We start from the raw sequence: 13,212 nt of genomic DNA, 5'->3' as shown, positions 1-13,212 counted from the left end.
CAGGAAATAAAATTAAGTGGACTAAAGGGGGAATTCAAAACATTAAACTTTAATTTAATTGAATAGAACACTTGGTTTGTAAACAAAATAAATCAAAACCTGAAGAGAAAATACATTATATTCCCACCTGCCTGGGCCATTTCTACCCAGGACTCCACCTCAGGACTCCAAGGAGAAGCTTCCATGGACACAGAAATGGGAGGATGGGTCCAAGGGCTCACTCCATAAGGTGCCTGTGGGGTTTCTACCTTGGACAACAGGGCAGGTAGGAAGAGGCAAGCAGCAACACATCCTACTCTAGAAAGGCCAAAATTGCACAGAACTCATCCCAGAAGCTGGACTCTCATTTATCCATGGCTGCCTGAGTGAGAAAAGACCTGCTTAGATTCCTGATCTCATGAACATTTTCCAAATGTATTCTCTATTATAAGGGGTAGCCAACTGTGCTGGTTTGAAAGGAAGTATGCCCCCTAAGAAAAGCCAGGTTTTAATATAAATCCCATTTCATAAAGGTAGAATAATCTCTACTCAATGCTGTATGTTTGAGACTGTAATGAGATCATCTCCTCGGTTGATGTGATTTAGTCAAGAATGGTTGTTAAACTGGATTAGGGGATGACATGTCTCCACCCATTTGGATGGGTCTTGATTGGTTTATTGGAGTCCTATAAAAGAGGAAATATTTTGGAGAATGAGAGATTCAGAGAGAGCAACACTATGAAGCAGAGAGTCTACCAGTCAGTGACCTTTGGCGATAAAGAAGGAAGATGCCTTCTGGGGAGCTTCATGAAACCAGAGGCCAGGAGAGAAACTAGAAGATGACGCTGTATTTGCCATGTGCCCTTCCAGCCGAGAGAGAAGCCCTGTCTGTGCTCTCCATGTGCCTTCTCACTTGAGAGAGAGAAACCCTGAACTTCATCAGCCTTCTTGAAACAAGGTATCTTTCCCTGGATGCCTTAGATTGGACATTTCTATAGACTTGTTTTAATTGGGGTATTTTCTCAGCCTTAGAACTGTAAACTAGCAACTGATTAAATTACCCCCTTCAAAAGCTATTCCATTTCTGGTATATTGCATTCTGGCAGCTAGTAAACTAGAACACCAACTAAACTTTTCATATATGGCAGAAGGCTAAAGGAGCCTCAGAGCTACTTAGGGGATATGCCTCCAGGGAAATCTGGAGACCTCCTTTACTCAGAGTAAATCTCTTCAACTCATTATCTTGAAAGTCAGCCAACACCCTCCATTCCCCCTGAGATACAGCCTGGTGGTGGCAGAAGGTATAGCCCACATGCACCCTCAAAACTCAAATAACCATTTGGGGTAAACAAACATTCTCTTCCTCCTAGACTGTCTTACATAAATCAGATAACATAAAGCAGCTTACTGCCACCACCACCCTAATGCCATCTACTCCCAAGTAGTTCAACAGGTCTTATGTTAATCCTATTATCTATTATCTATCTATCCTATTAATCTTTATGTTAAAGAGCATCCATGATCACCAAAGGCATTGTTGGAGGCCTATAAGGCCACTGCAGTGGGAGAAACAAACACAGAACCACACTCTGTGACTGGGCTCAGGAGCCTCTTTGCCAATTTCCCACCCCAGACTCCTCTGGAGCCCTGGGATCAGGAGTTTACTTCCTGCAGCATGAATCCCCACCTACCCTCCCATCCCCTGCTCCTCTCCACCCCCTAGTTCATCTTTGCTCAGTCACTAACCCCCAAACCACTATCCCCTCCCAGCCCTTCCCCCATGCTTACTGTGTGGATACAGCTGATAGATGAGAACCAACTGAGCCCCACAAGAAAGACAGGAAAGCCCTAACTGGCAGAATTGCAGGTGTTGACCCAGATCCATGACAGACTCAGGGGTGGTGAAAGACAAGACCTATAGCAGATATGGGAGGTTGGAAAAGGGAAGGGGTTTTGGGACAGGCTCTGTCCCAAGTAACCAAGGAACCCTATGTAACAATCGCCACCAAGGAATGCTTTCTGCACATCAGGAAACATCTGGTTGACTGAATCTAAAAAGAACAAAGCTCTGTGCCTTCAGAAGTGCTAGAGGGAAGATGACAGTGATAGTCAGGAGGTTAGAGGGACAGAGGGTTACACACACAGTGGGTTAAACACACAAAGTAGCCACACAGGTGGGGTGCACTGGGCAATCTTAGATGGAGCATCAGAGCAGGCCTCATCAAGAAGGGATTCTGTGCGTAGAAACAGGAAGGGACTGGGGGCCTCGAGGTCAGCGCATGATGCCTGGCGTGTGATCAGAGAAAAGAGGCCTCTAAAACACACTCATTGTGAACGAGAGAGAGAGGGCAGCAAACAGGTACAGCTACTCGGTCAGGTCTTGTTTCGCCACAGGACTTACCATTCCACTCCTAGGCTTTTACCAGAGAGAAACGCAGAGTGAACTGCCAGCACGGTGCGTTTTTCCACTCCTAGGCTTTACCAGAGAGAAACGCAGAGTGAACTGCCAGCACGGTGCGTTTTTCCACTCCTAGGCTTTACCAGAGAGAGACGCAGAGTGAACTGCCAGCACGGTGCGTTTTTCCACTCCTAGGCTTTACCAGAGAGAAACGCAGAGTGAACTGCCAGCACGGTGCGTTTTCCTGAAGGCTCAGAGCAGATTTATCCGGACAGTTCCAAAGTAGCTTTATATGAACAGGCCCAAAGCAGATCCAATCCCAATACTCAGGATGAAGGAGTGCTGGAACAAAATGGGGCCTATCTGTACCACGGAAACCTCATCAGCAATAAAGAGGAACAGACTTTCGATACAAGCCACACGATGAATTTCTAAACAATTATGAAAGTTAAAGATGCCAGACAAAAGGAGCAAAGGAGAGGGAGTAATACTGTGTTATTCCATTCATATGAAATTCTGTAAAATGTAAAGGAGTCCCTAGTGTCAGAAAGCACCTCAGTGGCCCCTGGGGTGAGGGACAGAGGGAGGTAGGGAGACAAAGAACTGGCTAGTGGGAATTCTGTAGGAGGTGGATGTGCTCATTGACAGCATTGGCTTCATAGGTGGAAACGTGTCAACACATCAAAGAATAACAACAGTGGCATCTAAACCTGAGCAGCTTAGAATGTTTCAATTATGCCTCAATGAAGTTGCATTTAAACAGAAGGAAACAAGGACATCAGTTCAGAGTGAGACTGGGCATGAAGCTCTAGAGTCCAAGGAGTGAAAAGCAGAAGGAAATAAATGGTCATGTTGAGAGGTCATAGCACACACAGAAAGGGGTATATGGATGTGTGGGGCCCCAGAGAGGCTCTTGGTATCAAGGGTAACAGTGAGTGCATATAGGTGGTGCTGTTTTTCACACAATGTTGTTGCTTGTATCAGGCACAGCTTGTCATTTGGGAGGCTGTCCTCCTCCTCTCTCATGTCCCCTGTCATTCTACCCTCCCAGAACACTGATGAGTCAGTTATGCTTTCAGCTCCACATTGGGGACCTATCAGCCACTCCTGTGATGACAGGATGGGGCACCCGCTGTTGTGGGATAGAAGAGCCCCTGCCACACCACCTTGAGACTCTCTCAGCCCTCGGTACCCCCTCTCTCTGTCAATCCTGCCTTTTGCCATGAACATGGCCCTGGAGGCTTTGGTCATCTTCTTTTCATTTCTGACATCATCAACAGGAAACTCTCATCTGTAATATTTAAGACCCTTCCAAGCCATTTAACACTGCAATTTGTGATATAAAATCAGGATTTTGTGGCTGCTTAGATGTCCTGGCAGATCTTTTCTTGGAGCAAAGAATATGGTTGAAAGAGGTCTCCAGGAACAGGGTGATCATGGGGAGGAAGAGATCCTTAAGCTTGGGCCCAATTTGATACCTAAGAAACAGGCCACAGGATGAGGTGCTCTATCTGTTCCTCCTTTTCTTAGGAGTGGCTGGGAGATCTTTATCATTTCCAGAAATCTACAAGGAAAGAGCAGGGTAGCTCAGTGTTGGGGTTTGGGGCTCCATACATCAGAAAAACATGTTCTTAAATTTAATTCATCCTATCAGGGCATCTTGAGCAGAACTCAATTGTCCTGTCTGAGCAGACAATTACTTGGAGTAGACCAACCTGTAGGGCTGGATCATCCAGGGCAGTGAGGGACACAGTGGAGCTGGTGTTCAAACAGTGCATCATGAAATCCAGTCCCCAAACATAGAGTAGCTGCCCAGTCTGGAAGGAAACATTCTCAGAGGATGTCAATGTGAGGGACATCAGCCAGGATCCTGAGACACCTAGCAGAGAATCCACCATGTCACTGCAGGCAACCAGAGAGCAGAGGCCAGACCCAGGGCAGACAGGAGTAAGGAGGAAGCATCAAGTCCCAACATTTCTGCCAGTATGTTGGTGCCCTCCAGAGACATGTAGGACAAGGAAGTACTATCCTACAGTGATAGAGATGCCTGTAGGATGGCACATGGGAAGAGACTGCAGGGGACTCTCTGGAGTCTCCCAAACAGACTCTCATGTTTGGGACTCTGGGCTCCCACCTGGTTTCATATCCTGATGGCTGTGAGCCCCACACATCATGAGTCATGCTCTCCTCCCCTGTCTTCCTGTGCTATATGAGCTTTGAAGACCAGAGGCTCAGCTCTGAGGTGTTGGCCCCAGGGACACTTAATAAACATGATTATTGAAATAATTATCATAATTACTATTAAAAGAAATTTTCTAGTCCCTCTATCCCACAACAGTGGGTGCCCCATCCTATCATCACAGGAGTGGCTGACAGGTCCCCAATGTGGAGCTGAAAGCATAACTGACTCATCAGTGTTCAGGGAGGGCAGAATGACAGAGGACATGAGAGAGGGAGAGGACAACCCCCCAAATGACAAGCTGTGCCTGATAAAAGCAATTGCCTCACCTATAAATAGATAGAGTTTCACTTCATCCTTTCCAATCTGAATGGACTTATATTTCTTTTCTTACCTAATTTACCTAGCTAGAAACTCATGCAAAATGTCTAATTGAAGAGGTTAGAGTAGATGTCCTTGTCCTTTTTCTGATCTTGGGGAGAAAGCCTTCTTTAATCGAATTCAGTAACATATATAAAGAATTATACATCATGAACAAGTGAGATTGAAATGAGATTAATTCCATGAATGCAAAGTTAGTTTAATATCATAATTTTATTTTAGTCAGTGAACATACTTTGCATTAAACTCTCCTTTAACATTAAAAGTAGGTACAAGAATAGACATATATAGCAATGGAATAAGATTCAGAATCCAGAAACAAAGCAATACATCTTTGTGCATAAGATTTTTGAAAAGAGCATTAAGATCATTGCACAGAGAAAGAAGAGTCTTTTCTTCAAATGGCTCAGGGCACTGGGATATCCACATGCAAAGGAATGAAATTGGGCCTTTACCAAGCCCAAATACCAAACTCAAAAATGGGACAAAGACCTAAATGAATGTATTAAAGCTATAAAATTCTTAGAGGAAGACATAGGGCTATGGATGTATAGCTGTTTTATTTTTTTGTATGCTATATACCTGGGGCCACATTTCATTCTTTTTCCATATGAATATCCCATTATTGCAGCACCATTTGTTGAATTTTTTGCTTATTTTTCTTTCTTTAATTACTTGTTTGTTTTTGGGAAGTGCATAGGCCAGCAATCAACCCCAGGCCTCCCACATGGCACATGAGAATTCTACCACTGAACTATCCTTGCTTATCTTTTTAATCATTGGATAATACCCCATTTTATTGATGCCCAAGGTTAGTTTATCCATTTGCATATTTAAAGGCATCTTGATTGTTTCCAATTAGTAACACTGTTGTTATAAACATTAACTTGCAGGCTCCTGTGCAAACATGTTTCCAACTTATTTGGGAAATACATAAGAGTGCAAGTGCTGGATCATATGGCAAAACAATGTTTAGCTCTATAGGAAACTGCCAAATTGTTTTCCAAAGTGTAATAACAATTTGCTTACTCACCAGCAGTAAATTAACATTCCTGATGCTTCACATCCACATGGGCATTTGAGGTTTCAGATTTTGAATTTCAGCCATTCCAGTAGGCATGTAGTTGCATGCAAGATTTCTTTATGAGAAGAAATGTTCTAAAAGACTGTGATGATGGTTGCACTTGTCTGAAATATACCAAAAAACACTGAATTATAAACTATAAATATGTGGATTTACATTATGTGAATTATATCCCAATAAAGTCCTTTCAAAAGAAAAATACACTTCTAAGATAAAGAGATGTAAAATAAAATTTTTATAAATGAAAATAAAAATGTTGGTGTCCATGTGGAGAAATTTGAACCATCATAAATTGCTGGTCAGAATGTCAAATGGGACAGCCACTGTGGTAAATAGTTCATGGTTGTTTAAAAGTTAAATTTAGAATTACCATGTGGCCTAGAATGTAAACTCCTAGGTATATTACACCAAATTATTGAAAACAGATATATATATATATAATTTTACCCAAATATTTATGGCTGCACTATTCACAATAGGCAAAAGTTGTAAACAGCCCTAACTGTCCATCATAGATGAAGGCATAAACTTAATGTGGCATATACATAGCAGAATATTTGAAGAGGTTGTCACTTCCTCAGAAAGTATAGAATTACCAAATGACCCAGCAATCCCACTTCTATGTCCATACCCAAAAAAATCTGAAGCAGATACTTGAACTGATATTTACACCTCATGTTCACAGCAGCACTATTCACAATTGCCCAGATATGGAAGCAACCTGTGTCCCTCAACCTATAAATGGATAAACAAATATAGTATACATATATATGCAATGGAATATTATTCAGCAGTAAAAAGGAATGAAGTCCTAATGCATGTCATATTTTTACATGTGACAACATGGATAAACCTTGAGGACATCATGTTGTATAAAATAAGCCATACACCAAGGAGCAAATAATGTCTGTTTTACTGATATGAAATAATTAGAATAAACAAACTCATAGAGTCAGAATCTAGAATACAGGTTAATAGGTGATGAGGTGGGAATAGGGAACAGGGAGTTAAAGCTTTAAACATACAGAGTCCTTATTTGGAATGATGGAAATATTTTGGTAATAGATGGTGGTGATGATAGCACAACATTGTGGATTGAATTAACAGCACTGAAATATATATATCTGAGTACAGTTAAAAGAGAAAAATGTTAGCATGTATATATGGTAAAAGAATAAAAATTTAAAAGAAAATCAGCTTGGGCAGACCATGGTGGCTCACTGGCAGAGTTCCTACCTGCCATGCCAGAGACCCAAGTTCATTTCCCAGTGCCTTCCCATGAAAAAAAAAAACAAAATAGCTAATGAGCTCCTGAGGTACATTGTAACATGTATGGACTTAAAAATATTATAAGTAAAAGAAGACTGGCAGTAGAGGACACATAGTGTATGATTCCATTTATATGAAATAACCCAAAGAAGTAAATACAGAGAAGCAGAAAGCACATTAGTAGTTGGCAGGGAGGGGCATGTGAGTATTGAAGTGACTGTTTGATGGTTATAGAGTTAACTTTTTGGATAAATAAAATATTTCAGAACTCAATAAAAGTGATGGCTGTACACTGTGAAAATGCTAAATGCCACTGAACTGTCCAGTGGAAAACGGTAAATAATATATTACATTAATTTTAACTCAAAACAATTTCAGGAAGTAATTTCTTTCAAATAGCAATTACTGAGAGGCTGGATGGAACTGCCTGAAACTGTAGAGCTGTGTTCCAGTAGCCACGTTTCTTGAAGATGATTGTATAATGATATAGCTTTCACAATGTGACTGTGTGATTGTGAAAATCTTTTTTCTGGTGCTCCTTTTATCTACTTTATCAACAGATGAGTAAAAGATACAGAATAAAAATAAATAATAGGGGGGAACAAATGTCAAAATAAATTCAGTAGGCTGAAATGCTAGTGACCAATGAAAGGGAAAGCTAAGAGGTATGGTATGTAAGAATTTTTTTACTGTATTTTCATTCCTTTTTCTGAATTGGTGTAAATGTTCTAAGAAATGATCATGAATATGCAACTATGTGATGATATTGTGAATTACTGATTATATATGTAGAACAGAATGACCACATGTTAAGAATGCTTGTATTTGTCACATTTTTTTTAAAATTTCAAGTTAATAAAAATAAATAAATAAATAGCAATTACCTTAAAATATATTTATACATGATTAAAGTACATTTCAGTAAATCAGTGACATTGAGTAATGTGGGATATTTGTTGAACTGGGGGAAATCAATATTGACAAAATTATTTTAAGCCATTTTTGTAGGTGATATACTGTGTTTAGCAGTTTTAAGGAATGAGAATTCTAGAGAACAGAACTGTGCAGATACTACACACTTTTTGAGGCATCAAGGTATTATAAAACTATTTCATTTATTCTTATCAAAATCACTATCTGCAACAATCAGAATTTATTCTGTTATAATTCAGGAGGTCAGAAGTTGAAAAGTCATTTCCCTGGCCTGAAACCAATGTGCTGGCAGGCCTCTAAGGGAGAATCCATTTCCTCACCTTTTCCAGCCTCTAGAGCTGCATTCCTTGCCTTTTCATCTTCTGGATATCTGTCAGAATTCTTTGGCTCTTTGTCCCTCCCCCCATCTTCAAAGCCTACAGCAGAATATACTGAAGCTCTATCTATTGTGCTTGTCTTATCATGTTCTTTCTGTATATTCAAACCTATCTCTGATTTCCACTTGCAAGTAAACTCTTATTGCACATAGGTCCCACCTGTATAATCCAAGATAACATCCTAATCTTGAAATATGTAATCACACTTCCAATGGCCCTTTATTTATTTGAGGTAACATTCACACATTTCAGGGATTAAGACCTGGATATCATTGTAGGTTATGGGGCAATTATTCAGTCTACGACGTTAAATGTATAATTACAAAAAAATTTCCCATAGAAATTGTAATACTTAATTATATATAATGTAATAATACACACACATACAGACAAACAGAAAGAGAGAGAAAGAGGGAAGAAGATGGAGGGATGGAGAGAAAGTATATGTATAGTTATCTAAAATGAGCAGCTCAACCTGGTTTTAGATCTGTTTCTGTTGCACATATAGCATTTGGACCTAGAAATTTTAAAATTATTTGTGAACTTGTTTTTTCACTTGACAAGGAAGGAAATGGATAAGAACACTGTTTTTAATCTTATTATTTTAAAAATGAGACCATGGCCTTTAAAAAAAAGGGAAATCCATACTAAAACTCAGGCAGATACTTCTGGGAAGATGGCAAACTAGAGTAGCTCAAGATTAGCCCTGCTTCATGGAAAAATTAGAGAAGGGACAGGAGGGTATCAGAAGTGATTCAGGATTTGTACAGCCATCACTTTTATTGAGTTCTGAAATATTTTATTTATCCAAAAAGTTAACTCTGTAACCCACCAGCCCCCAGTGCACACACCTGTCCCCCACCCCCACCCCAAGTGCAACCCAACCCACCTCTCCTGCACATTCCTACGTACTACCTCCCCCTCTGTGTTCCCTTCAGGCTGCTGTCAGTACATAAAGGTTGCACATACTAACCTCTATACCTAGGCTACCCCCACCCAATGCCTATAGTGTTGCATAACCACACACCACACTTTCTGAGCTCAGCACATGTGTTTATGGCACTCCCAGGCCCATGCATGTGCACAGGCCCTCAATCATGTCATTCAGCTCTGGGAACTGCACTTTACAGCAGTCCTGTAACTGTGCATGTGCACAGCCCTCAGCCTCAATTCCCAGCTCTGAAAAAGTGCTGATCAGCACAACCAGGTCACATCTGACCCGAATCCATGAAGGTATAATGCTAACCTGATGCCACACCTTTACACATGTGCACAAAGGGCCCTGTGCTTTAGACCATGGTTATGGTCTCAACACCATGGTTATGACCTCCAGACCAGTGCACCCACATAGGTACACCCTCCCTGGCTGCTTGGTGCCCACATTCAGCATAATGCCCTCAACCTGCATCCATACCTGTCCTGAAACAAAGCACCATGCTGAGAGCTCCACCCTGTACCCTGCTCCCTGCTGTACAACCATCCCAAAAATCCAAGGCTTTAGACTACTGAAAGAAATCAGCTCCTGAAATAAATCAATCAAGATATTTACATGCTACAAAGACAGCAAAAAATCACTAAGCATATCACAATGCAGACAGATATAACCCTGCCTAATGACCAAATTAAAACCCTAGAGGAGACACAGACATTGGAACAACTAATCAAAGATGTTCATACAACTCTACTTAAAAAAATAAGTGGAAAAGCAAATGACATAAAGAAGATCAAGAAGACAGTAGAAGAGCATAAAGAGGAATTTGAAAGAATAAATAGAAAAATAGCAGAAATTACAGAGATTAAAGACTGTTGGCCAATAAAAAACAAATTACAGGCACACAACACCAGATTTGAAGAGACAGAAGAAAGAATAAGTAATATAGAGAGCAGGAAAATTGACTTTGAAGACTCAGTAATAATTTTAAATGTTAAGACTAAATTTACCAATTAAGAGATCCAGATTGGCAGAATGGATTAAGAAACATAATCCAGCTATATGCTTCTTACAAGAGACTCATCTTAGACACAAGGATGCAAATAAATTGAAAGTGAAAGGATGGAAAAAGATTTTCCATTTTGATGCACGTTGTAATCAAAAGAGAACAGAAGTAGCTATACTAATATCAGACAAAATAAACTTTAAATGTAAAAATATCATAAGAGGTAAAGAAAGGTACTATGTACTAATTAAAGAGTCATTTCCCCAAGAAGATATAACAATTATAAATGTTTATGCTCTTAATCAAGGCACTTCAAAGTTAATTAGAAAGACATTGGCAAAACTGTCGGGAGGGATAAATGTTTCAACAATAATAGCAGGAGAATTCAATACACCACTCTCTTCTATAATTAAAGCAGCCATATGGAAGATCAATAAAGAAATAGAGAAGTTAAATAACTTGATATATGAATTAGACCTAACAGACATAAATAGGTTATTGCACCCCAAAACACAAGGTTATAAATTCTTCTCTAGTGCTCATGGAACATTCTCCACCATAGATCATATGCTAGGGCACAAAATAGATCTTTATGAATTCAAAAATATTGAAATTATTCAAAGCACTTTATCTTATCACAATGGGATGAAGCTGGATCTCAATAACCACCAAAGATTGAGAACATTCACAAATATATGGAGATTAAATAACACAGGCATAAACAACCAGTGGGTCAAAGAAGAAATTTCTAGAGAAATCAGTAGCATTCTGGAGATGAATGAAAATGAGAATACAATTTATCAGAACTTGTGGGATGCAGCAAAGGCTGCGCTGAGAGGGAAATTTACTGCCCTAAATTCCTATATTAAAAAAAAGAAAGGGCAAAAATAAAGGACCTAACAGCAAACCTGGAGGAACTTGAGAAAGAACAGCAAACTAACTCCAAGCAAGTAGGAGAAAAGAAATAACTAAGATTAAAACAGAGATAAATGAATGGGAGAACAAAAGAACAATGCAAAGAATCAGGAAAGCCAAAAGTTGGTTCTTTGAGAACTCAATAAAAGATGGGCCACTAGCAAGACTGAGAAAGAAAAAAAGAGAGGATGCAAATAGACAAAATCAGAAATGAGAAGGGGTACATTACCACAGACTGTGAAGAAATAAAAGAAATAGTAAGAGGATACTATCAACAACTATACACCAACAAACTAGACAACCTAGATGAAATGGAAAAATTCCCAGAGACACACAAACAAGCTTCTCTGACACAGGAAGAAATAGGAGATTTCAACAAACCAATCACAAGTAAAAAGATTCAATCAGTCATCAAAAATCTTCCTACAAGGAAAAGCCCAGGGCCAGATGGCTTCACAGGGGAATTTTTTTTTACATATTTAAGAAATATTTTATTTAAAAATGGTAAATATTAAATAATAAATGTTATTTAAAATGAGATTTGATTATTTCCTTAGAATAATGTATAAATGAAGAGCCTTTGTACTAAATTGGGGTGGGGGCAATTTTTCCACCTCCATTGCTCTCTTGGCAATAAGGATGGCATGACAAAATATATTAAAAACAAGTCCCAATATTATATCAACAGAATTGCTGCAGAAAGAGACTCAGACTTCCAGGAGCTTCCAACATTCAGAGTAACTGACCAAGAGAAACAGAAATTTCAGAAAAGCTAAGCTGCCAAAATGGCAAAATGCCCTACAGGCAAGCTCCTTATTAATTCACAGAATCAATGATAATTGTATTTCTCAGACCATAGCAAAAATAAACGGCAACAATTTTAGACAAAAAGAATAGGATGATTTATGTCAATGAGGTAGAATAAGACATCTCAAATAAATCACAATAAATTTAAATATAAAATATATATTTTAGAAGCATATCTCCTTCTAAGTGTTTTCAGTGACTTACTGCAAGTTAGAGGATACTGTGCTTCTACAAGGCAGGCTCTATGACAAAAGAAATAACTATTGTTCTCCTTGATAGAGTAGGAGGCTATAGGAAAACCCAGTAAAGTACAGTAATCAAAAGCTATCATGGTGAACATCTCTATTTAGAAATGGTGAAATAATATTTACCATGATCTATTTAAGGAGGAAGAGACTAATAAAAATTTCTAGACAGATTTCCACAAAAATGTTTACTTGAAGATGTAAACTTCAGTTAACTGAAAAAAATCATTAATGAAATTTACTTTGTTCTTTGAAGATACTGGATAAATGTAGATTTACTATCTAATTTTGAGTTTTAAAAAACTAAGAGTGGGCAATGGTGTTGCAGTGGTGGAGTTCTTGCCTGCCATGCTGGATGCCTGAGTTTGATTCCTGGTGCCTGCCCATGCAAAAAAAAAAATCTGAAACTGCATTCTTACTTTGTCCAAGTTGTTTGAATATTAACAGAAAATTTAAATTATGAATCTGGGTACTCTTTTCCACTTACTGTTATGCCTTCACCTCACTCTCAACATATTTAAACTGAACTCAAATTCTTCCAAGTTAAATTCCTCTCCACAATACTAAGTTTCTATTTCTGTATTACAGTAACCCAAGCATAAGACCTTAGAGTCATTTTTAAATAATTCTTCCTTATTTCTCATGTGCCATCAGTTTTAAAATTCTATCAATATTTCCTAGGTAATGTTGCTCTGCCCTTCCATTTTT

The 13,212-nt window shown here is 39.0% G+C and overlaps 1 protein-coding gene across 38 annotated transcripts in view; it reads right to left on the bottom strand.

The window, feature by feature from the left end:
• The window catches only part of LOC143648798 (uncharacterized), a 303,168-nt gene that overhangs the window by 156,697 nt on the left and 133,259 nt on the right, over positions 1-13,212 (bottom strand). For 31 of the 38 annotated variants that reach the window (XR_013158774.1, XR_013158773.1, XR_013158789.1 and 28 more), the window contains one exon: positions 5,971-6,125. The gene's annotated coding sequence lies outside the window, so the exon portion shown is untranslated. The other 7 variants (XR_013158802.1, XR_013158800.1, XR_013158804.1 and 4 more) reach the window with 5 other exon arrangements.

The sequence above is a fragment of the Tamandua tetradactyla genome, chromosome 10 (genome assembly GCF_023851605.1).
Source record: "Tamandua tetradactyla isolate mTamTet1 chromosome 10, mTamTet1.pri, whole genome shotgun sequence".
Taxonomy (NCBI): Eukaryota; Metazoa; Chordata; class Mammalia; order Pilosa; family Myrmecophagidae; genus Tamandua; species Tamandua tetradactyla.
Note: the sequence above shows the minus strand (reverse complement) of the source record. Positions and strands in the feature narration are given on the sequence as shown.